Raw genomic sequence first — 26,340 nt, 5'->3', positions numbered from 1 at the left:
TTATTAACATTACTGAAATCTATCTACTAGTAGAAAGATCTATGGGAGAGGGAAAGTGTAATGGGATGCTGCTATGAAGGACCAGTAATGGAACTTACACAAGATATGTACTTAAAACAGCTCAATACAACTTTCTGACAGGAATTCCCATTACTAAAATCTGAGAAATAATTAGAAGGTAATTACAGTCAATAGACCTATGGGATGCAGCACACAGTTTTTTGTTTTTTCCCATAAATACTGTCCATCTTAAGTAAATGTTTTCTGTGCTTAATTTTAGACAGGAAGGGAGGGAGGGAGGGAGGGAGGGAGGGAGGGAGGAAGGAAGGAAGGAAGGAAGGAAGGAAGGAAGGAAGGAAGGAAGACTAAAAAATAAATACCGGTACATCTTGAATTTGTAACCAGGGATTTCAAGGAAATATGATCTGCAATGTAGTTGTACAATATGGAAAACAGACAAAAACTCTTCCCACTCAGCAATGCTATGCACTAAAAAAATCTTAATGAAAGATAGATTAAGGTGATACTTATTACTGCACCACTGTATGTTGTTGAAAGTCACTATAGAGTTTTGGAAAACATTAATTTGAACTACTGATTTGTGATATATATTATATTTGTTCTATGGATGTAATTTCATTGCTCATTTTACACTGTTCTCCAACACATTATTATTCTTAATATTGCAAGTATAATTTTTCTAGCAGGTTGCAGGGGTGAGAGATACGTAAAGAATCATGACGTAGCACAGATTTGCGGTGGGATCCACAGTCTCCATTCTCTTCTTGCTTATCTTTGCCAAAGATCCTGTCCCTCCAACAGAGCACATCAAGGTACATTGCCTGAGCTTTGTATTAATCCACAAGACAATAGTTTATTTGGGTTAATCCTGTGTAGCTGTAAAATAAATGCCCCTTTGTACAGCAGTTGAGGGGAACAGCCCTGGGGAGAGTGCAGCTGTTGTGCTTATGTCCTGCTTGGAGGCTTCCCGTAGTTTGGCCACTGTGAGAACAGACTCCTGGGCTAGATAGGCATTTGGTCTGATCCAGCAGGGCTCTTCTTCTGTTGCCACCCCCTCAGGTTTACACATCTCGAAAGTTCGCTCTATGAGCAAAGCAATGTGTTAAGTATCACTATCCCCTGTACATGCTAAACCTGAGACACTCAAATTGCTACTTGATGGGATACCATCTTTGCCCAGTGCCAGCTGCTGCCTCCCAGAATGCAATATAAAAACGTATGCATCACTGCTCAAAATGCAACCATGTGGAATCCTTCATGTTGCAAATAATGTGCGCACACCAGCTTCCTGTATGCTTGCATTGATTTTCACCATACTATCATGTGTGCTCGAATCACTACCATCACGAGGAGCCACTTTACACAAACAGAATTGCCTTCACACTGTTGCTTTTCAATTGTCCAACTACACAGGGGTTGCTTATGTGAATCATCCCTTAAAAGTTTATCTTTCCTTTCCTTTCTAACCTAGCAGGCAACCCAGATAACAGGAAAACAATAAAGATAGGAAACTGTCTGTTTCTTTAGTATTTAATAATGTTTTGTGTTTTTTTCTGGAGCAAGAAATACTTTTTCTCTTACTCCAGAATTATCTCTTTTTTTCACTTGTAAAGAACAGTTACTTGCTTTAAAAGTGCTCTTCAAAGCTAGCTCAACTTTTTCTGTCTAAATATCCCATAGCTATGATGTCCTCTCTAAATCAATTGTAATTCTTTTCTCTACTCCACACCTGCCAATTCTAGGCTGAACCTGGGGGTTATTGACCTTCCGATTATCTCTTAGTGTCTACCCATGCACTTTATGAACTCCTTAGGTGCTGTTATATTTTACTGAGGCTAGAATTATTTTCTCCATTACAAATTGGAGGTAGCTGTGTTGGCCCACTGGACAACACTCAAAAGCAATGGTGCTGTAACAACATCCCAAAATAATGAGCAAACTTTTGAGGTCACCAAACTTTTTTTCCAGACTAAGCAGATTCAGTGTGTTGTCTAGTGGACCAACACAGCTATCTCCATTACCTTGTAAAGGAGAAAACAATTTCAGCCTCAGTAAAATATAACAACAATGGTGCTTTATAATTATTTTTGGCAATGGACTGATTACTTGGGCTACACTTCTAAACCCACTTACCATGCGATTGATTGATTGATTGATTGATTGATTGATTGATTGCAGTTATTGAAACTGATTGGCTTGTAACATGTAGAAATTCCCCCCAAAGTGTATTGTTATCTAATTATCTAATACTTCTCCTTTCTCCTTTCATATTTAGAAGTATGACATTGCAGTATGTATGACTGTAGGAGATCTCCCTCCCCATGGTCTACTCTGTCTCACCCAGGCATACTCCCAGGTTTTGTGCCAACTTTGTCTCTGATCTCATCACTCCATCCAGCACTAATGGAACCCTCCCCCCCATCCCTTCCTCTCAGGAAGATTCAGCCATCAAGTCCATTCAGAACAGCCACCTCCATCACCTATGTTGCAAATATGCCACCACAGGTGTGAACAAACAGCTCAGGTCCAGCCCTTCAGAAGAAGTTGCCATTTGCTTGCCCATTTGGCATGCTGAATTTATGCCCACCCCACTTCCATATGAACAGTAAGGATTTTGGCAGAAACTATACTCTGAGCTTGAGTTCTTCATCCATCGAGAGCCAGGACAGTGTTTAAGAATTTTCATCTTGCTGATCCTAGAGGTTAATACCAGTATATCTCACTGAGATGGCATTACAAAGTCTGTCCATGCAACTGATGAAGGAACTTGCCTACAAAAGCTTATGCCACAATAAACACGGTATTTAAAATACAGGGTGAGTCTTTTAAAAGAGGCCCCATGGAACATGTGTACTCTGTATCCACGGGGCCTCTTTTAAAGGACTCACCCTGTAGGAAAAGGGTATATATTGAAATATCATTGCAACATCAAGGTAAAACAATAGTTTGCGGAGATATACTAGAGTTGCTTTATAGTATACCACATTAAGCACATATGGTGGCACAGAACATCATATGATACCCTTCATATTATTTGTCGTTTCTTCTGACATTTGCACATCTATGTTCTCTCGTCTCCTTCATAGAAATGTGCTAATTTTGGTAGATTTGGATATGAAGCAGGAAATGAACGATCATCTCAATTTCACATCCAGCAGGCTGTCTGAAAATACGCTTAGTTAAAAATGTCTGTGATACAAGCTTCCAGGGATTTGGAAGGTGTGAACAATGTGTGCAGTTGAATTAATCTTTGAGGGCCATTATTTATGGGAGTTGATGGTGGTCCTGGAGAAGGATTTTAAGGTGTGAGATGACACTGTCAAAAAATGTAAAAGTTCAACAGTCAATGAATAGACTTGTAGTTTTGAAAAGGGAACACTGTGTCACAAGGAAAGAGGGACAGATGAATGGAGAGTGGGATTGTCTTTCCTACTGCAGAGAGAAAGACTGAAAAATATCTATTGCCACATCTTTGAGGAAATATAATAGGCTAGCTGTCTTGTACCCAGCATTGCTTGGGAAGTACAAGAAACAAAACAAAGCAAAAAAATCACTGCAGTTTTGAAATCAGTGGTTAAAATAAGTGCAGTTTTGGAAAGTCTAGTCTGCCATTTTGGTTCAAAATGGCACCCAACTGTATCCAAACACAAATGAAAACCTCCTTCTTGATCTTGGAAATTATAATGGAAAATTTGGTTAAAATATATTAAGAAGTGGCAAAATCCATATAGAGACCACTTCAATTATTCATTGGGTAGTTAAAGCAGATGGATTATATTGGGTTCATACAGACTTTTGCTACCCTGTTGCTAGTTGAAGGAGCATCCCCACCCCCATCGTTCAGCCCAAACACTGAGGTCCAGGGCCTTCTGGCAGTTCCCTCCCTGTGAGAAGTGAGGTTATAGGGATTCAGGTAGAGAGGCTTCTTGGTAGTGGCGCCCGCCCTGTGGAACGCCTTCCCATCAGATGTCAAGGAAATAAACAACTATCTGACTTTTAGAAGACAACTGAAGGCAGTCCTGTTTAGGGAAGTTTTTAATGTTTGATGTTTTATTGTGATTTAATATTCTGTTGGGAGCCGCCCAGAGTGGCTGGGGAGACCCAGCCGGATGGGCAGCATATAAATAATAAATTATTATTGTTATTATGGTTGCGACCATCTTTGATCTCTATTCCTTCCATAGTGGTCTATTTCACTAGTTCATTACTTAGGATCTGTGTCATATATTCATCATTGTCGGTGATTAAATGGTTCTAAATGTTCATAAGGTTTAGTGGCCTGTAATTCAAACATAGTTTTTCTTCTTCAATATTTATCCATATGGGACAATCAAGCATTAGTAGCCAGTGTGGTGAGTGGGGGCTGCAGAGCCACCCTCTTGACACTGATGTTGCTTCAGCTTATCTGGAGCAGGTCAGGAGAGTGGCAAGGTCAGAGGTTGTGTGGGAACATCAGTTGAACTACTTTTGTCAACTGTTGCAGGTTGCCAGCTTGCTAGAAACATGCTTTAAACCACTTGCATTGGTAATAAATACTCAACTTTTCCGTCTCCCTTTGAGCAATTCTTTACATTCAGATCTCATGAGAATGTATCCTGGGCACAACCCTTGATCTTAACATACATTTGATGTTTTTGTTGTGGCACAGCAATGAGCCCTGAGAGAAAAGAAAGAGGTAGAGTCTTCTTTCTATATTACATTTCATTCTGGCTTCCCATGAGTAACTCCAGAATACTGTACTAACTGCAGTTTCTGGATGGCCTTCAAATGCATAATGGTAATTAATCCATGTGTTTATCAGGGCATAAATCAAAGTTAGTGACAGAGCAATCCTAAGCATGTTAGGAGTTAAGTGCAATTAAAGTCAATAGGACATACTCCCAGGTAAGTGTGCATAGGATTGCAAGTCTGCCTTCACTAGGAATGAGAGTAGCCAGCAAAGCAAATTATTCATTTATTTTTATTTGCTTTAGCATTTTCTGTACCTCCCAATTAACTGTGTCCTCTGGGTGGTTCACAGATCAAAATCAATAAAGTACAAACACAATCAACAGTACTACAAGTGATCGATAAATACCAGCACAAAATTAACACAAAAAACGCCCCCCCCAACAGCATGAAAACCATACAACAGCAGAAAAATCCATAAACATCACCAAAAAGGAGCAAGTGGAAGACAAAATACTTTCAAGGGGAAATATGGAATTTAAAAAGCCCAGAGATGGTTTGGCACCCAAAAACACCTCACGTGTTTGCCCAGAAAGAGCATTCCATTATCAGTGTACAGGGGTTCTGGCTAAGCTATCACCAAGATCCAGGTTTTTAATAATAAATTTATGTCCCATTTTTATTGCATCATGGGACCAGAGGCAGGGTATTTATTATTTATTAAAAAAAATTAACACACTGCTTGATTGTAAGGGGGGGGGGACTCAAAGCACACCTGGACATGGATCAGACCCAGACCTGCTTGCCCTTTGCAAGGTGGCGGCTACTTGTGCCTTCAGTCCGAAAATGCTCTGCCTAAAAACTTGCTCTTCTTGGAAGGATGAAATATCATTAAAAACGGGCAAGTCCAGGTCCCCTTAGATTTAATGACCAAGGGGCCACTTTCACCCCTGTTTTCTGTTAGTTCAGTTTATTTCTCTCAATGTGTGTGGGGGGGGAGCTGCTTCCCTGAATCCCAGATCCTGAAAGGCAGCTGCATCTCACCACACCACACTAATTATTATTAATAATAATAATAATAATAATAATAATAATAATAATAATAATACCCTGCCCATCTGGCTGGGTTTCCCCAGCCACTCTGGGCGGCTTCCAACCGAATATTAAAAACAATACAGCATCAGACATTAAAAACCTCCCTAAACTTCCCCAAACAGGGCCACCTTCAGTTGTCTTTTAAAAGTAAAATAGTTGTTTATTGCCTTGACATCCCCACATTGCCACAACCTAAGCATTCTTTTTGTGTGAGTAGAGTCGTGAGGGGGGCAAGGAACTATGAGTTGTATTCAATTAATTTTTACTCAGACTCCGTGCTATTTATGGCCCTAACTTAGCCTTGTTCGTTAATTTCAATGGGCCTACTCTGAGTAAAATGTCGTTACATATGATTCCCATTCAGCCACTGATCATATGCAAACTCCACAGGGAAAAAATTAACCAGTGGTAGACCTTGGGGTCTCAAAATTCAGCGACACCCTGTACAACACCAAGAGTCGCCCCTCTTGCCTTTCAGTCTGCTTCATAGTTGCGACACCCCCCTGTAGCACCCCCTTAGGCTCTACTCCAGCGCAACCAAACCGGTCAGGCTCCCCTAAATCTGCCTCTGTCCCCACTACCACCTCCGCACCCCCTTTGCCCCCCAGGTCATGGAAGGCAACAGAAGTGAGGAATCTCTTCCACTTGTAGAGACTCCCCATGCAATTCAGAACCCTACACAATCAGGCTTATGTAGAGATGGAGGAGAAATTAAATTCAGTACACGTTTAAAGCCAAATCTGTCAGATTCACACTTTCTGAAACAATATACAAACTGACACACAGCTGTGCTGGAAAATCCACACTCATTCAAAATTTGTTCTGCAGTTCTCCAATCAAGCAATGTTTATAAAAATGGTTAACTTAGGGAAAAGCATGCATATAACTGAAAATATTAGTGAAATGCATTTTTTAGGAGAAATTGCTTGCAAAAATGTGTACATTAGTCAAAACAGTGAATAAAAAAACCCTAAAATGTGTTTATTATGAGAACTTTGCACTCAAATGCTGATGAATTCTTATGAGAATTTTTTAACATGCCCCACCCCACCCTCAAAGAAATTGCTGCAAAATGTGGAGAGCCGGATTTAGGAACGGAAGAACAAGAAATGGAAAGAACTGAAATTGACAGATCCATCCTTAGACTTATGTGATCTTGAAGTATTAGACAGATTTGGCAGGAAACGGCTGAATGATGTTGCTATTTTGGCAGTAGGAGTACCTCCCTGTGGAACAGGTTCTTGGCAGGATCTCGTTCCCCATAAATTTACACTGGCTTCACGACAGATGCAGCAAGAACAGAGGCACACTAGGCCATTTGCCATCCGAATCAAAGCCCCATGAGAAAATGCATCTCTGCTTTAACCTGATAAAAGTTGGAAGCTGCAGTGTGGAGAAGCTGCAGTATGAAGATCACATCTCCAGATGTAGGATACATTAGTGCTGGCCCCAGGCTGTATGATTACTTACTACTCTAAGGACTATTCGCTTGTTGAGTCACACTTCAGTTTAAGCTATTGTATTTCAATAAAAGTGGCAACCTTGGTCTTTAAACCAAATTATTTCTGTCTTTCGTTTTTTCTTTCAGTATCCTCTAGAATGGCATTTTCAAACACATTCTTTTGAGTATTTATAGAAAGGATTTCAATTATTTTCCAAGGCAAAAACTGTACCTAATTAGATGTTCTCTCTTAAGTATACTAAACTAAATTCCATTTTCACACACACATACTCAGCTTCCATTACAAATTCAATGGGAGCTGAGTCCAGACCTTGTATCTGAGGGCAGAATTTGACCCACTGTGTCCATTAACTGGGCTCATTTCGCGTGGCTCTTTATAAATTCAGTAAAAAATGAGAGGCATAGATGAATGAATAGGGGGAAAAGGCTTGCCCAAAGGAATTCTGATGAGCAGAATGACAAAACCACAGACATTTCTTAAATATTATAAATATAGATACAAAGGCTGCAATCCAGTACACAGACTGCTTATGCCTGATTTAAACCAGTGGAAATTCAGCAATCTCACTGTGCACAGGATTATGGCTGAAGTGATTATGAAGTTACAATGGTCAGCACAAATGTTTATAGCGCCATAATTTAAAATAATCACATTATACACTGTAATATTTTAAATGTACAGGTAGAAAGATAGGTACAGATGCAGAGATTTAATATAATGATTTACCAAGCATGACGCATTATCTAGATGAATTAAGGCCTCTTTTATTTACGCAAAATATCTCATGTACTATATTTCAATTCTCAGCTGCTCGGAAATTAATATTTAAATCCAAAGATGACTTTAGCTTCTATGTAAATCGTGAACTTTTTGCTAGAGCATCCACTGAATTGTATTACTAAAACTAATTGCTTAACACTAAATACCACATTTCAAAACCCACTTACAACTAATCCTACAGAGGCCAGTGATTAAGGATTGAAATTTAATAAAGGTGAAACTGAATTGAATCTCATGACTCTAGTCTCGAAATAACCTTACAGGTAGTTTATGGGCAACATAGAAATCTAAATCCCTCACGTGCATTCTCCCTTCAATTCTAGAAGGGCACAAAATCTACTTTCTGCTCCAGAAACCCAAAAGATTGATATTGGACCTGGATAATCTGAGATTCAGCATAGAGGTGTTGTTGCTGTTGTTTGTTGTGTTCCTTTTCCAATGAAACAATGATCTTCAGTTTATGGAAGGGGGTCACCTTACCTTAAACAAATACGTCATCTAGTCATTTGGAAGGCCATTGTAATCCTAAAACTTTCTCCACTGAATCTAAATGTGACTCATGTGGTCATGTGTAGTCATACCAGGTAAGTGACACACATGCATCTGGACCTTTCACTTCTTTCTGATTGACATGGCTTTAGCCATTATCCCCTCTGCAGTTTCAAAGGGATATGTATGCACCCATGTTGCACCAGCAAATGTAGAACACAATAAAACTGGAACGGGTTGTATTAACACTGGATTATTTGCACTCTATTGTATGAATGGTGCTGTCAATTATAGTCAGTACAGCACAGGTGGTCAATACAGGTCATCTGTTGGGTGTTGTGCATGCAGGCCCAATCCTGGAAGTTGAAGGGGTGCATGTTAGATGTAGGGATACAGCCATGGGAAGCATATCTGGATCTTCTTTGCAGCATGAGGCAAATGTGTTCAAATATAATCTGGATTCGTTTATCAGAGAGAAAGCCTGTTCCACAAACAATACTGCTTTCAACTGAATTCTTTACTTCTCAACTTATAGGTATCATGTATTTCCATTAATCTAATTGTTGTTTTGCTATTAACATCAGTGTACTTTTGATGGCCCAATGATATATATTTTATGGAAGAAAACAGTTAAATGTGAATTTTGATTACATAAAAATGCAGAGAATGTCACTAATTATTAAAGATAAATTCCATGTTTGTATATACAAATTATAAATATTGGCATGTGCCCATATGCTATAGTTTGCAGTTTCATATTTTCACATGCATGCTTTCCCCCAAAACATAACCACAGGATTTTGTTTGTTTGTTCGGGGTTTTTTTTTCGTCACTGCAATTTATTTTCACACCAAATATGTGACTCTTTCCAAGTTAATGGATAAATTCGCTCATCTCTTTCTTTATTATAAGGCAAAGATAAATAAGTCTTTTTCACTCAATCTGCTGAGATAACTTGTGCCCATGCCGAAAGGTGATCTGTTCTAATCAACTTCACGAAGTCTGATGGAATTACACCGAACATATTTCATACCTGACACAACTACAGAATGATACAGTTCAGGACAAACATTGGTGACCTGAATAATACATGACAGACAGATGACCGGGTGAGAAAAGTAATTTTTCACCTACAACACTTGAGTTTCTTTATTAAAGGCTGAGACATATTTGATGGAAAGAAGGCTGGTTTGCCAGCTAAAAGCTGGTGTGTTTTATTAATAGCTCAGTCAGTATTCCCTTGCCATTTTACTACTTGAAACATATTATTTTGACAATAAAATACTGCATGCATCTAATTTGCATGGAAAGGAAGTATTTAAATGACCTCCCATAATAACACTAAGTTACCAGACACCAGGCATTATAAAATCATCAGTAAATACATCTGAAAGCATGAACAAAACTAGAAAATGAAGACTGGCCTAATAAATTGGACTACTGTTAATTGCTACCAATTGATTACAATTGGTTTTACAGATTCACACACCTGACGAGATAGAAGAGGAGGATATTTCAAGAAATGTGTCTCTATCATAGGTGATGTTGCAAAATTCAGAAAAGAGGAGACTGGATCAATCAAAGCTAGCTACAATCCAGAAATTTAAAACCTGACAAATAGATTTTTAGGAGCCACCCTAATCTCTTGGCTTTAATTTGTTTCAAAATTATTTTAATGTTGTATTTTCACCCTTATGGTGAATGATGGGTGGTATATTAATAATGATAATAATAATAATAATAGGACCAGGATCAAAGGTTCTATAAAATTACACATAGTGGCTTCTGTAATTCCGAAATGACCCACTCAAATTGGGACAGTTGACAGGTATGCAAACAAGAGTCTGGCTGTTGGGTTCTGAACCAAATGAACCCTTTCCAAAAGCAGGCCCACACAGAGCAAGTCACAACAATATAAATGAACGTAACTAGGGCACAGAACAGCCGTGCCTAAGTCCCATTTCTCCAGGAAAGGTAAACAACTATATGATTGCTGCATATTTCACTTTTACTGGGAAATGAATCAAAAGTGTGGTGCAAACACGCCCAAAGCAGTGCATATGGACGATGTAAGGCCTGTGTTGTTCTTGCTCTTACCCCTTTAAAAAAGAGTTTGCATTTCTACATTATATTTCTGAAACTTCATATTATGAACCATCAACATAACCAAAGACAATTAGTGAATGCTCATGTCTCTTTCAGTGCAAAGAATATACAGCAAGGATTTACCCTACAATGTTTTTTAAAAATCCAAACAATGCCATAATAATAGTCATTTGTTGTGTTTTTTGCTCATATTAGAAACTTTCCTAATCTGTGCAATCACTGAGGTGCAGCTTGAAAGGTACACTACTTAATCAGATGGACAATAAATTATCCTAGTCTGTAATTGAAAATTGTCCTAAATCTGCAAATGGCTTTAAAATCCTTGCCTCCAAAAACCATTAAAATAATAAATAAATAAATACTGCCAAGGGCATTTTCAAATTTTATTTTATTTTACTTAGGAAGATTAGCCTTTTAAGTCCGTAGGTCTTGGCTTTCCAGACGTTTAATCAACAGTGCAGAGAACAGCCACAAAGAAATGGGTTCCTGTTGCATTATCAAGTGTTAATAGAACCTCTCTCAGATCCCAACAACAATAGAGATTATCTCCTATGCAGGGAGCTTCCATTTCTCCGATGGATAATTCAGAATCCCTTAATTTGGATCAGTGTGGACATAATAGTTACTACCACAATCAACAGTAACAATCTCCTTTGGTTGAAACAGATTTGTTTGCATACTTTGACTAGGCTGGACAGTGAGATAAAATGTAGTAATGGGGAATAATTTCCTAGGGAAAGCTTTAAAAAATTGTACTTTTAAGAAAAATAATGTGCTGTGCTGGTATGATGCTGTAATGGGTTTAGGGGTTGCTCGTGTGTAAGTTGCCGACACTCCTGGTTGAACCCTTTCTGACTGAACAGCCTCTAGCATTGTGACTGTCTCAGTCGCTGGCAGAATCCGTCAGTGGGCGTTTCTTGAACTTCTTCCAGCACAAAAATTCAGAATGGATCGGTTTGATCTTCTTGCAGTCCATGGGACTCTCAAGAGTCTCCTCCAGCACCACAATTCAAAACTGTCTTCCTATATGATGGAGGGCACTGAGGTGTTGCTCTTGGTAGCTGCACGTTGTTCATAATTTGTATCTTCATGAGAAAATACATTTAGAAACGTGTACATTTTGTAAGAAATCATGCTCGAAACACCACACATTTAAATATGAACTTTCATGCAGATTTTTTAAAATGATCTGCTGATTAATGTGAAAACAAGATGGACAGGTTTATAAATTAACATGTATGAAACTGTTCTTGACTAGAAATAGTCTGATCTGTCTCACGCCCGCACGCCCGCCTCCCCCCCCCCCCGCCCCGCAATTTCAGGTCAGTTATTTTCCTGAGTAAATACAGAAAACTGTTCTGCTGTTACAGATCCTCTATAATTCTTTGCAAAGAAGAAGGATTCCTTCCCAAACTGCCAGAAGGAACAGCACACATCTGATTTTGCACATGAACTAAAAGATTTGTTGGGGAAATCTTTGCTTAATTTTACAAGCCATAGCAGCACTGTTAATTCAAATCTATTTTTTCGTTTCCTGCATTAAGCGGTCACCACAGGCCACTCATCTGTGCTGTAGGTCTCCTAAATGAGGAAATGTTGCCATATGCTACATGGTTGGTGCCAATGCTGCATTTTTCCTTGTACCGTTTAATAAAGGTATTTCCAGCCACATTATAAAACATTAGGCTTATCCCACCCTCCTCTCTTCCTGATTGCAAGCCTGTCCTTATATGCAACCTCTGATATATCAGCCTTTAATCAATAATAAAAAAAGAAATTAAAACAAACCATGACCATCCAGGAAGAATGCAAACCCACCTAAATGGAGAGTAAAAATTTAATTAGGAGGTGAAAATCCTTCTGTTCCAAGTATTTCAAAAGAGGTCAGCCAACACTCACAATTCTTAATGTACATTCTACCTTCCAACTACTGTGTATATACTACCAGAAGGAAGCAGAGCCAGTTTTATGAGGGGCCAAGTACAATAATGAACTCTGCAAACCACAAGGACTTCTAGAAATCTGTGCTTAAAACAGCTGGGGGGCTGGACCCTTCCCTCCTTTCATTTAAATGCAATAAAAAACCACTACAGCGATCCTTATCATTTTCGCCCTGGTCTTGTTGGAACTCCTAGTGTATATTTTCTTTATTTAAAAAGGTCAGGAATGTGAGCCAGTAATCCATGTTAACAACCAGCCGTGTCACCTTCTTTTAAGCAAAGTGCTACAGACTATAGCATTCTTATATGAATTCCCCTTTTATCATTCAATCTCCTTTAGACTCCTGAGAATACTGGCAAAATATCTCTTCAGAAGTGGGAGGAGGATGAAGCCCCACTGACTCTTTCACAAGGTCCCAAACATCTAAGAGAGACATGCCTCAGTGTGTTCTTATACTCTGTATAGTTTAAGTCAGTGACAGTATTATAAGTAACTTCATCTGACAAGGTAGGTGGAGGAGAATGTCGAACACAGAAAGCACCGCTGAAGTACAATGTCACAGCATTTCGAAGGAACCAGTTCCAAATAGCCACTCTAGCCTAGCTTATATACAGGCAGCGAAACGCTTCGTCTTTTATTAAAAGAACCATCCCCTGCACTCTGAAAGGGGGAGAAAATCATTTTGGCTAAAGGGGACCAGTGGTAAAGTAGTACCAGATAGCAATGGAGTGGTTAACTTGCTGAGAATTTTTATATGCAGCAAGGCAAGGACATATTCATCATCATGTTCAGGCAGCGTGTTCAGATCAAGCACACCTGCATTCATGCGCAAGCACGACACCCCAAATTTCTGCATGCCTTCTCCTTCAGAAAACAGGGGAGCAAGGATCACAGAAATAAGACGTGCCATACACATTGATGAAATGTATTCACTTACACAGAATCCACGTATTATGTGTAATGGCTTCTGTACGTGAGCCTACACCCCACTGTGCACAGATAGATTCCACATTCATGAACGAGTGAGGTGAGCTAGCCGAGAGTGCGCCTCTATGGAAACACAATGGATTGCCACAATGGTGAACTTTGATGTTGTTCTTCTCAAAACGAAACTTCTAATTCTTTGATTCCAAAAACAGCATCTAGCGATTAACGGCGAGCCTTGCTGCACATGCCAGCATCTTCCATTTCCAAGTAACAAAACAGGTGTCATCATTACTTGTTGCTAAGACAACAAAACACAGTTTGGCTTACAAACGTTCAAGAGTAATGCATTTATTTTTCCTTGCAGGGAAGCTAAAAAGGAATAACAACTCACATCTCACAAGCACTTTAAGGACATTTGAAGTTCACGAGTTCCCTTAGTGAATGCAGTAAGTCTGTTCATGTACATAAAGTATATATCTGAACAGTTTTCCTGCACCAGAACCAAAGCTGTTAAGTATTTTCTCTGAGAAGCTTCCAGATCCTGGGTGTTCTTTCATGGAGTGAACCATTAATTTCCCAGGAAAATTGAGCATAATGAGATGTTTCTATTCTGCGTTCTCAACTCAAAATAGGCCTCTAATCTTTTGCCAGGGTAACTCCACAGAGGCCACTGGGATTAACAAATAATTGGGATTAACAAGTAATTCACACATACAACATCTCTTGTCTCTTTGGGATTAGACGGCAGCAAGCTCCCTGTAGTTTAGGCAGGAGCAGGGTTAATAAATTATCTTTAACAAATTTCTTTGAACATACCTTGAACTAATAATCCTTCACTAAGTGCATTATGTTATCTCCATAACTATTCTTAGGAGTGTATTATCACTGATATCCATGTTAGGGGAGGACAGCTTTCACAGATTCCTTTAAAAGATACTGTCTTCAAAAGCCAGGAGTATAACTGACCTAGCTCAGTATATTTATTAATCATGGGGTCGTGAGTTTGAGCCCCACATTAGGCAAAATATCCCTGCATTGCAGGAAATTGGACTAAATTACCCTTGTGTGTCTAGAAGCGGTTGGAGGATGGATGGCAGCTAAAAGATTGAAGTTGAATCCTGACAAGACAGAAGTACTATTTTCAGGTGACAGGGGCGTGTGGATGTGGAGGACTCCCTGGTCCTGAATGGGGTAACTGTGCCTCTGAAGGACCAGGCGCACAGCCTGGGAGTAATTTTGGATTCACAGCTGTTCATGGAGGCGCAGGTCAATTCTGTGTCCAGGGCAGCTGTCTACCAGCTCCATCTGGTAGGCAGACTGAGACCCTACCTGCCCGTGGACTGTCTTGCCAGAGTGGTGCATGCTCTAGTTATCTCCTGCTTGGACTACTGCAGTGCAGAGCTACCTTTGAAGGTGACCCAGAAACTACAAAGCGTGTTCTCCCTAACAGAGAGCACGTGTTGCGGTTGGGGAACAGGCCGCCCAGCCATGACTAGGCAAATTAATCTGCAACCCTGGCCTTTAGGGTTAATCGGGTTGCTGAGGGAATATGATTGTTACCAATTTGGAGGAGGAGTCAGAAGCTTTAAATAGAAGGGCCAGACGTAGGGACGTCCTCTTGGCCGTTTTGCATCGGATCACATGGAGCACTTGGACAATCTTCTCATTGTCTGGTTACATTTCTTTATTTTTTATTTCCCCCCTTTTTTTAAAATCCTCTCTAGTCCCTTAAATAATTTAATTCCCCCCTTTATTTCCCCTTTCTTTTTAATCCTCTCTAGTCCCTTAAATAATTTAATTCCCCCCTTTTCCTGTTCGATTTCCCACCCCACCCCTTACCCTGCCCTGTGGGAAGATTCTCCCTGTATCTGTGGCTTGCCTTTCCCAATAGTGAGAGAGCCCCCCGTTAGGGGCTTTCTTTCGCAAAAAGGTTTCCCCCATTTCTCTTGTTGAAATTGTGTGGCTAGTCAGGGCTGTTCCCAGCTTAGCTGGTATCACTTTCGTTTATAGTATCCCCGAAGGTTGGCTTTATGGCTCTCTGTGCCTCCAAGGACTATGAGCACTCTGTATATGCTCTTGAACTATGCTGTTTCTGAACAAGTTTATTTTCCTTAAGCGGCCCATTTGTGATAAAAGAACTTTGGGTTTCTTGAAGGGGTGCTTCCCTCAAAAAGGGCAAGCAGGGGTACCTGGACAAGCTAGGGGCTACCTCAACTCTGCTATTTCACTGGAAACATTTATGCCTGGCCTAGCAGGTGATCCTAGGGCTTTGCCCTAGAATTCGATGGCCTGGAAGTGTTTCTGGCCTGAATAGTGTCCCCATGTGGTCCATGAAGCATTGGTTTCACTGGGTCAGCGGATAGTGCCGGTAATGCTTAGGTTGCAGGATTGGTCCCTGTATGGGACAGCTGCATGCTCCCCCATTGCTCTACCTGGACACTTAGGTCCTTTTGGTGGTTACCTCACTGCGAGGGATGTAACAGGCGCCACATTTGCAATATGCAACTGGGAGAAAGCACCTTGCGTGCCCGCATTGCAGTTTGCGTTGCAGAGCACGGCGCTGCACGGGCTGCAATTGCATTGCATTGCTAGGAGATTTGCAGTTGCATTGCACGGAGCGTGTGTGCATTGCATGGAGGGTGTGTGTGCATTGCACGGAGTGTGTAGTCGCATTGCATGGAGTGTGTTGTTGCATTGCACAGAGTGTGTTTTTTGCATTGCACGGAGTGTGTGTGCATTGCACGGAGTATGTAGTTGCATTGAACGGAGGGTGTGTGCAGTGCACGGAGTGTGTAGTTACATTGCATGGAGTGTAGTTACATTGCATGAAGGGTGTGTGCATTGCAGGGAGTGTGTTTTGCATTGCACGGAGTGTGTAGTTGCATTGAACGGAGTGTGTAGTTGCATTGCACGGAGGGTTTGTGTGTGCATTGCACGGAGTGTGTAGTTGCACTGCACAGAGCGTGTTTTTTTGCATTGCACGGAGTGTGTAGTTGCATTGCATGGAGAGTGTGTGCACTGCACGGAGTGTGTTTTTTGCATTGCACAGAGTGTGTGTCTGAAAAGGAAGCTGGCTCGGCGGCAGCTTGGTTGGGACTTCTTTAGGGGTTCTGGCCAGCGTCGGCCCTGTAAATTTACATATCATGTTGGCAGCACAAGATGCCCACTGCCCAAGCGGGGGCTGGAAGCTGGCAAGCAATAGCTCAATACCTTTTGCCCATATTCTCATTTTATTTAGGGATCCAGTTGGATATCGTTGCTAAAACATACCACTTGCCTATGGAGAAGCTGTCTGCCTTGAAGGAAGTTATTTTGTAATACTTCCTCTGTAGCAAGTGATGCTTCACCAGATCCGATCTTGCTGGGTCACTTAACTAATCTTCCCACTAGGCCAGGCTGCCTAGATTTCACCCCTCCCATATCCAAGAATCTCCTGAGGAGTCTGCTGATTCTCCAGAGAGGAGGAGGCGTGTTCTGCTCTCTACTTATTCTGCTCCAGCACCAAATCAGTCAGTCAGTCAGTCAGTGTCAGAGAGAGAGAGAGACTGAGTGTTAGAGATCATGTGTAGAGATAAGGTTGCTGCTAAGGGCAGCTGCAGACACTCAGTGCAGTGCAGCATTTATTTATGCTTAGACCTATTAAGCTCTGTATATAGTTTGTATAGTTGTAGATAGAATAAAGAAGATATTCTACAGAGCCGCTCTCTGAGTTGTTTATATACTCTGCTAGACTCTGCTGTACTCTGCTGTGCGACGACTGTCTTTTTGTTGGAGTGAATCCGGTGCTCGCAACTCTTAAGCTGTGAGTCCATAGCACTTTGACCTGTTCCTGTGCAGAAGGTGGTCTCTGGAAGTGCTACCCAGCTCGCCTAGCCCAGTTGGGGCTGAGTGGATGAGTCCAGTTGGTGGCACTGGCTCAAGGGTGATGCTGACAGAGGTCCCCTTACCTTTGTGTATGCCTACCCAGCATGGTGAAGGCAGATATCAGGCGATGGTAGCAATTCCTGAATGTATGCAATAGTAGTTTGCCATGGCAGGATACCTTGAACCCGCACAGGGATTTTCAGGTTCATGCTGGTGCTGCTGGATCTTTGCCCTTTGGTTTTTATTTCAAGGGCTGCTGGTGTGCAAAGCTATGGCCTCAAGCCAGGTGTGGTGAGGCAATCATGTGACATAACTTTTCTTGAGTTTTCCCCATTGTAGTAGCAGTTCACATGTGGCCCGAGGAGTTCAGTGACCATCGGATCTGCTTTTGGTCTGATAACCAGGTAGTGGTGAGGTCTTGGCTAAACAGTCCTCACACTCTAGCACAGTCTCCGCCCCTCCGCTCATGCTTTCAAGCTGCGCCACTTAAGGTTTAATATTGTGCTTTCCACGCTCCAAATTACACTGACACACTATCCGATTTTCAGATGAAGCGCTTCAGATCCTGGGCTCCAGACTCAGCTATTGCCAGACTTTTCCAGACCACCTGTGGCATTTTGACAACAATTAGTAATTACAGAGAGCGGCAGTTTCCATTTCCCCTTTTGCTTTTACCTCTTATGGGAAGCCCTGGATGGATTTCTTAGCCTTAAGCTGGCAGTTCTCGGCCATTCAGAAGAATTGGCCCCCATCCTCTGAGCAGATCCTGCAGTATTTGGTCCACCTGCTGCAGATTGGGCATGCGGTTATAACTATCCGAATTCAGTCCGCTGCAATGTCTGTTACATTGAAGCTTTATTTTTCAGAGACCCTTGTATAAAGTTTGCAGTGCGCAGGGCCTTGGAAGGTTGGAACCTCCAACCTCATAGGACAGTGGGCGGGAAGTCGGTCAATTTTTTACCTATGCAGTATCTGCAACAAGTTAAAACTTGTCTGCTGGTTAAAGATCAAGGTGAGACTCCTTTCAGCAGTCCATTGCATTTTCGCACTGAGGGTTGGGAAAATGGTTGTTGGAGCCAGCACGGGGCTGAGAGTCTGGAGGCTTATTGCTTCTGGACTTTTCCTTATCCTTTGGAGCTTGTCATTAGAGTTGGTAACTCTAAAACAGACTTAGTGGGCAGGAGTGCCACAATCAGGCTTCCCGCCACAGGTGAGGAGGGCCCTTGCCCGGTTATGGATAACAGAATATTTGGCTTTTTATTCCCTGGGGGCTTGCCCGCTCCTAGTGCATGAAAATGGGTTCCCGTTAGCCAGGCATCAATGTGCTTACGTCGTGCACCAGTTATTACAGCCTGCGGCTTGCTTACCGCTGAACACTCCTCATTCCTTACGATTAGGTGCTGCTGCAAAGGCTGCACACTGGGGGCCTGTCAGTAGACAGGATTGTGAATACGGGTCATTGGAAGTCTGACGCTGACAAGGGTTATATCAGGAAGTGTCACAATGATGTCTGTGCTGATGCTTGTCTGTTATTTCCTTTTTTCATAGGAGCAGCTGTGCACATTTGGGCCACAGCATTGTACACTAGGCTGGCTGGCAAGCATGTTGACGGGTTTGGACTGGGGCGTCATCTCAGTCTTCCTGCCCATGTGAACATATACTGGATGTCCAGATGGGGAATGCTTTGGGAGGAGATCCTTCCTTTGGTGCGGTCGAGTGTGACCTGTTCAGGTCCTCCCGCAGTGCTGGTGGTACAGCTGGGCGAGAATGTTTGCTGTCTTCCTCCAGCATAAGTTTGCATTCCTGCATGCAAGAGGGCTTGGATTGAGTTGATGGCAGCTCTCCCTGGACTCAAAATAATTTAAGGCATTGGTTCAAGGTGGTCTGGAGGGGGGGTTGGAGCACCTGTCCCCTCCAATGCGCAAAGATGTTCCATTAAGGGAATCCAAGGATTCGCCATGCTTTTGTCGACCCCTTTTGAGGGGCCATGCAAGAGTCCCTGGGAGCATTTGGGGTGAGCTTGAGTCCGATCCTGGTTCATTGCTCCCCCATGCTGTTTACTGGAACTGACGATATGGTGGGGCCCAGTCGTCAGTGCTGCCCTGCTGAGGTCAGGTGCAGCTAGTCGGGACCCAGTGCCTAGACAAACTACCACCGAGCAGGCCAGAAAGCATGTTAATAAGGCGGTGGATAATAGAATAAAATAAAGAAAATAAATAAAGTAAATAAAATAACAAATAAAATAAAATAGGTCCTTGCTTTAGGTGGTTCTGTAATATTGCACCCTCCTAATTTTCTTCAAGGCTGTTGCCCTCTTTAGGGCAGATGGGGTGCATCTGTCCCCTATGGGGAACGACACCTGGCGGGATGCGATTGCCTTGGGATTCATTGCTCCCCCACAATGTTTGCTGGTACTGACGATATGGTGGGGCCCAGTCGTCAGTGCTGCCCTGCTGAGGTCAGGTGCAGCTAGTCGGGAACCAATGCCTAGACAAACTACCACCAAGAAGGCCGGAAAGCATGTTAATAAGGCAGTGGAAATAAAATACAGGTCGTTGGAAATCGAATGCATTCAAAGGTTATGTTCGTTAACATTATTGGTGTCTTACAATTTTTGCTTGTTTTATCTTAGGTTTAGCAGCTGTCCGCATCTGGATGGCGGTGCACAGCATCATGCATTGGGCTGGCATCAGTGCACGGCAGTCCGGATTGGGACCGGGTCTCGGCCTTCCTCCATGTGCAGTTGCCTTGGCTGTCCAGACGGGGAATGCGCCGGCCAGAATTCCTGGGGCTTGCCATTCTTTTGTCCTTGTCCGTGGAGCCGGACTTGGGCCGTGCAAGCCCCATCGGAACATGAGGGTCAGAAGTGAGGGCTTGTTTCCCGGCCTCCCTTCTATCCAATACTTGTTTCCCACGCTGGCTTCCGGTGGAGTCCGGAAGGGCCAGCCCTGTCCTTGAGGGCCAGGACAGATAGTCATAACCAATGCCTAAGCAACCACTCACAATTTTTTGTATTTTGAATAAAGTTGTGGCCAAAATTATGCCAAAAACCTTAAACAAAATTGATGTGTGAAGTGTGTAATTATTTGGGGGGTGGCACTGTGGAACTCAACACGCAAAGCGTGTTCTCCCTAACAGAGAGCACGTGTTGCGGTTGGGGAACAGGCCGCCCAGCCATGACTAGGCAAATTAATCTGCAACCCTGGCCTTTAGGGTTAATCGGGTTGCTGGGGGAATATGATTGTTACCAATTTGGAGGAGGAGTCAGAAGCTTTAAATAGAAGGGCCAGGCGTAGGGACGTCCTCTTGGCCGTTTTGCATCGGATCACCCGCCCTCCCTCCCTTTAATAGGGGGGTTTTTTATTTAAGCTGATCGCTTGACCTTGCTATGCCTGTCATGGTGTCGTTCGCCTTGGTGCGGGGGCACGGTAGGAATTTTGCCATCTGGCTGATTGGCTGGTGCCATTTGGTTTTTGCCTACTGCGTAGCATATCGTCACAACTTGTAAGGTTGGCGGTTAGGCATTGGTTAATTGGTGCTTGGAGGGGTAAGTGCCTACCCCTCCAAATGATGCGGAAAGGGAATTCCATTAAAGGAATCCAGGGGCTTGCCATTCTTTTGTCCTTGTCCGTGGAGCCGGACTTGGGCCGTGCAAGCCCCACCGGAACATGAGGGTCAGAAGTGAGGGCTTGTTTCCCGGCCTCCCTTCTATCCAATACTTGTTTCCCACGCTGGCTTCCGGTGGAGTCCGGAAGGGCCAGCCCTGTCCTTGAGGGCCAGGACAGATAGTCATAACCAATGCCTAAGCAACCACTCACAATTTTTTTTATTTTGAATAAAGTTGTGGCCAAAATTATGCCAAAAACCTTAAACAAAATTGATGTGTGAAGTGTGTAATTATTTGGGGGGTGGCACTGTGGAACTCAACACGCAACTAATTCAGAATGTGGCAGAGTGGCTGGGGAAGCCCAGCCGGATGGGCAGAGTATAAATAATAAATTATTGTGGTCTCTACCAAATCTACAGTCCTGTAATTCTATGATCCTATTATCAAACTCAGGTAGCCAGAGGTAAATAGGGCACCTGGTCATCTGCCATTGGTCAGAAAGGCTATTAGATGGCACTGTGTCTTAGAGTGGAGGCAAAAGCAGCATCCTTCCCCTGCCTTCTGGTGTCTGATGCAGTGACAGAATGCTAATGACCTAAGTGAGTCCGTCTCACATCATGGCTCCTCCTCCCCACCAGCTCTTCTACTTAGCAAAGTTTAGCTCTTACTGATCCCAAGCAGAATCAGTTCATATAAGAAGGGGAGGTGTGCTTTGTCTAGTTGAAGGCAAACTGTAGCTCAGTAGAAAGGTTGCAGTTCAGTGGTACAGCATCATGTCTCAGGTTCAATTTCCAGGTAGGACTCAGAATGTGCCCTGTCTGAAGCCCTGGAGAGCCCACTTTAATTCATGGCTTGTGGGCCCATTTAATCCATAGGGTTACTATGGGGTAAACCTAAGTGCCCAGTCCCATACTTTGTATAATGTGACCTTGCTCTCAAACTACCGTATGGCTGTCTGGAATTGTTCCCATTCTCAAGAAACAGCACACATTTTTGAATGAATTCTTTCAAAATTCAACTGGGATAAATCACACTGTAGTTAGCATTTCTACAAGGGGGGCACTAGGAAAATAAGTTTTACATTTCTAGAGAACGAACTGGCAAAATGAAAGGGAAAATGAATTTATTTTGCAAATTATTTCATTGCAAAATGAATGGCAGCGGTGGGGGGGGGGAGTAAAGCGCAGGGAGATGGAGAGAAACAAAGAGAGAGCTACTGGTTGATGAGGCGCGCAAGTATTATAAACTAACGGGCATGTTAAGCCACAAAGCAAACGCTAATGGGAAAGACGAAAATGGATGTGCACTCACTTACATCATTGCATGGGGGAACAAACAAATACTATACTCAAAGACGACTCAGACAGCAAACACTATTGGAGACAAGAGTCCGCATGTTTTGAATGATAACTAAGAGTCAGGTAATAAACAAAATGCGGGCCTCTTTCTTGTGTGCCTTTATCAAAGTAGGTGTCTCTCTCTTTAGAACAGGATTCTCAAAACAAGTGCCATCTTGATGATTTGGACGACAATTCTCATCAGTCTTAGCCAGCATGGGTTCTGCTTTGTTCGTTGGGACTGCTAGAAGTTGTAGTCTAAGGCAGGGGCTGTGCATCCCATTTCAACGCCTGAGGCAAAATGGGACAGTGCCCTGCCACTGCAATGCACCACTCCTGCCCAAACCTCCCTTACCTGGGTTGTGTGGTGATCCCTGTGAAGCGGCAATGGCGGGTTCCGGCAATATTTTGCAAGGCCCATGGGGGCACGGTTTGGTGGAGTCTTGCTACCTGAAGCAGCTGCCTCAGCCCACCCCATGGTGGGCCGGTCCTGGTCTAAGGTATTACGAGGGCACAATTTAGGGAAAGCTGCTTTAAAACATAGGAAAAGCCCAAAGGAGAAATATGGCGGACTGAACATCTTCTGTTGGCAACTCACTGACAGTGATAATTATGTGGTGGTTAATTGTAGCCAAGCCATAAATCTTGGCTATTAAATACTCTCTGGAAAATAGAATGAACAAGGGATTAACCTCTGATGCTGTGCAAAAGCCAATTTCTATGTTGGGAGACCAAGAGAATGGAATCAGACCCACTGACCCACCCCAATGGAGCACTCATTCCCACAGAGCAACTGAGTCTTGCTAGTGAGTACTCCACCTCTTGTCTTTAGAAAAATGGCAGGTAGAGCATGTAAACTTGTTGGGGCATCTCCATGCCTTCTGTCCAGCTCTGGCCTTCTTCCCTGGGTGGAAGCTAGGATACCACCTACAATTAATTTCTGCCTTTGATAATATGAAGGCTATCTAGTTTCTCGCCGAAGAATTGATGCTCGCCGAAGAATTGATGCTTTTGAATTATGGTGCTGGAGGAGACTCTTGAGAGTCCCATGGACTGCAAGAAGATCAAACCTCTCCATTCTGAAGGAAATCAGCCCTGAGTGCTCACTGGAAGGACAGATCGTGAAGCTGAGGCTCCAATACTTTGGCCACCTCATGAGAAGAGAGGACTCCCTGGAAAAGACCCTGATGTTGGGAAAGATGGAGGGCACAAGGAGAAGGGGACGACAGAGAATGAGATGGTTGGATGGTGTTCTTGAAGCTACTAGCATGAGTTTGATCAAACTGCGGGAGGCAGTGGAGGACAGAAGTGCCTGGCGTGCTCTGGTCCATGGGGTCACGAAGAGTCGGACACGACTAAACGACTAAACAACAACAAAACAACATCTAGTTTCTCTTGGTTCCTGTTTTCTACAATTAAGGAAGCTGTGTATAACCTGATCTCCGATGGAGAATTGCGGAGGCTCGCCAACTTTCAAACTGTTTGGTGAGATTTTGGTTGCCCTAATAAAGTGGGCCAGTGTGGCATAGTAGCTAGTGTGTGAGAGCCAGAAAAAAAGTGTGGTATAGTGGTTAGAGTGTTTGAACTAGGGCCTGGAAGGTAAAGGTAAAGGGACCCCTGACCATTAGATCCAGTTGTGGCCGACTCTGGGGTTGCGGCGCTCATCTTGCTTTACTGGCCAAGGGAGCCAGCGTACAGGCTCTGGGTCATGTGGCCAGCATGACTAAGCCGCTTCTGGCGAACCAGAGCAGCCCACGGAAACGCCGTTTACCTTCCCGCCAGAGTGGTACCTATTTATTTACTTGCACTTTGACGTGCTTTCGAACTGCTAGATTGGCAGGAGCAGGGACTGAGCAACAGGAGGTCATCCCATCACGGGGATTCGAACCGCTGACCTTCTGATCAGCAAGTCCTAGGCTCTGTGGTTTAAACCACAGTGCCACCCGCGTCCCAAGGCCTGGAAGGCCTGGAAGACCTGAGTTCAAATTACTACTTGGCAATGAAGCTCATTGGGAGACTTTGGCCTAACCCTCACAGAGTTTTTTTGAGGATAAAATAGAGAGGAGGAGAGCTATGTAAGCCACACGGAGCTCTTTGTAGAGATGGGATACAAATGTAATAATAATAATAATAATAATAATAGGCTTTTGAAAGAAAGGTTTTTAAAAGGATAAGAAATAAATTAAACCAGAGCTTAAAATACATTTTTAAACCTCATTAGCTCAGTCGGCAGAGCATGACACTCTTAATCACAGGTGATGAGTTCGAGCTCCACAATTGGGCAAATGATTCATGCATTACAGGGTGTTGTTGGACTAGATGGTCCCTTCATACTCCGCAATTCTATGATCCATTATTCTAAAGTGGAAAAGATGGGATGAAACAGACTTCAGGAAGGACAACATAAATTTCCACCTTAAATAATAGAGGCCCAAATGGACAGCCATTTAAAATGTGGTTTCCAGATCATTAAGCCCTGGGTATGTTTTGAACACAGATACCTATCAGATGGAAAGAGGGGTGGGAGCTTTCAACATCAACAGTGCCTTACTTGACATGAACTTACTAGCGCTACTATTTAACATTTATTAAGAGTACCAACAGCCCACCACTTGATAGTCTGCCAACATAAAGAATACAAGCCTGCTGGTTGTAATATGATCATAGTACAGCAAGCCAGTGCTCAGACGTGCTGCTGCATTCTGAACAAGCTGAAAGCTCTGGAGGAGCCAAAGTTTAATTTGATTTGAAAACAAACTTCAACTTTCGGTTTGTAAGGTTTTACTGTGGCAAAGCTAAGTATAAAGAGATTTAGATAATATGATATATATATACATGAGCATATTGCTTTTAAAGGCTGATTTATCAACCAGGCCGGGATTAACTATTATGCTAAGTATTCTTCGCAGTGGAGCTACATTCAAACGGAGCTCTGGATGGGATTTAATTGTCAGGGAGTCTCTCTGCCTATCACGTTCTCTCTTCCCCCAGCAGTGGGGAACCGGGAGCAGTTTTTGTGGGATGCATATTCTCTGCAGAAAAGTTGAACAGTGATTGGGAAGATGGAGCATAAAAGAATTCACTTGTGTACACGGGGGCCTGGAACATAAGCCCCGAGTAAGTGGGGAGTTGCCTGTACACAGTACAAAAATATGCCTAGTATGCTATGGGGTAGGATTAGTAGGTCAGGGGAGGGATCTTTGCACAATTATTCCAGTAGTTCATGGGTAGGCAGACTAAGGCCTGGGGACAGATCCAGCCCAATCGCCTTCTAAATCCGGCCCAAGAACGGTCTGGGAATCAGCGTGTTTTTACATGAGTAGAATGTGTAGAATTTAAAATGCATCTCTGGGTTATTTGTGGGGCATAGGAATTCGTTCATTTCCCACCTCCAAATATAATCCAGCCCCCCACAAGGTTTGAGGGACAGTGGACCGGCCCCCTGCTGAAAACGTTTGCTGACCCCTGATGTAGTTGGAGGGCAGGGGGCAAGCTTTGGCCAGCATTCCCAGATGTGGGTACTCCATTACTTCCTGACAGTAAGAGCTGTTCGACAGTGGAATTTGCTGTCAAGGAGTGTGGTGGAGTCTCCTTCTTTGGAGGTCTCAATAGCAGAGGCTTGACAACCATATGTCAGGAGTGCTCTGATGGTGTTTCCTGCTTGGCAGGGGGTTGGACTCGATGGCCCTTGTGGTCTCCTCCAACTCTATGATTCTATGATTCTATGATATGTGAAGATTAAGCAAAAGGCCCTTGTGTGTTTGAATCCAGCAATGCTGTCTATAATAAAGGCAGCTGTTGCAATTTGGCCTTCACTTTCTTGAGAGTAAGCGCCATTGAACTTAGTTCATACACGGGATTTAAGATGCATAGACTCTGAAGTTGCACTCTGAATTGGATTTATGACATTGACTGATTATACTGCAAATCAATTAAAGTTAAAGACTTCCAGTTTGTCCCAGTATGATTTGACGACGGATTTGAAATCAGTTGCAATGCAAATTTTAAAAATCAGAAGGAGCAATGCGTTCTAGCTTTATTT

The sequence above is a fragment of the Podarcis vaucheri genome, assembly GCF_965113315.1.
Source record: "Podarcis vaucheri genome assembly, chromosome: 8".
Classification (NCBI taxonomy): domain Eukaryota; kingdom Metazoa; phylum Chordata; class Lepidosauria; order Squamata; family Lacertidae; genus Podarcis; species Podarcis vaucheri.
Note: the sequence above shows the minus strand (reverse complement) of the source record.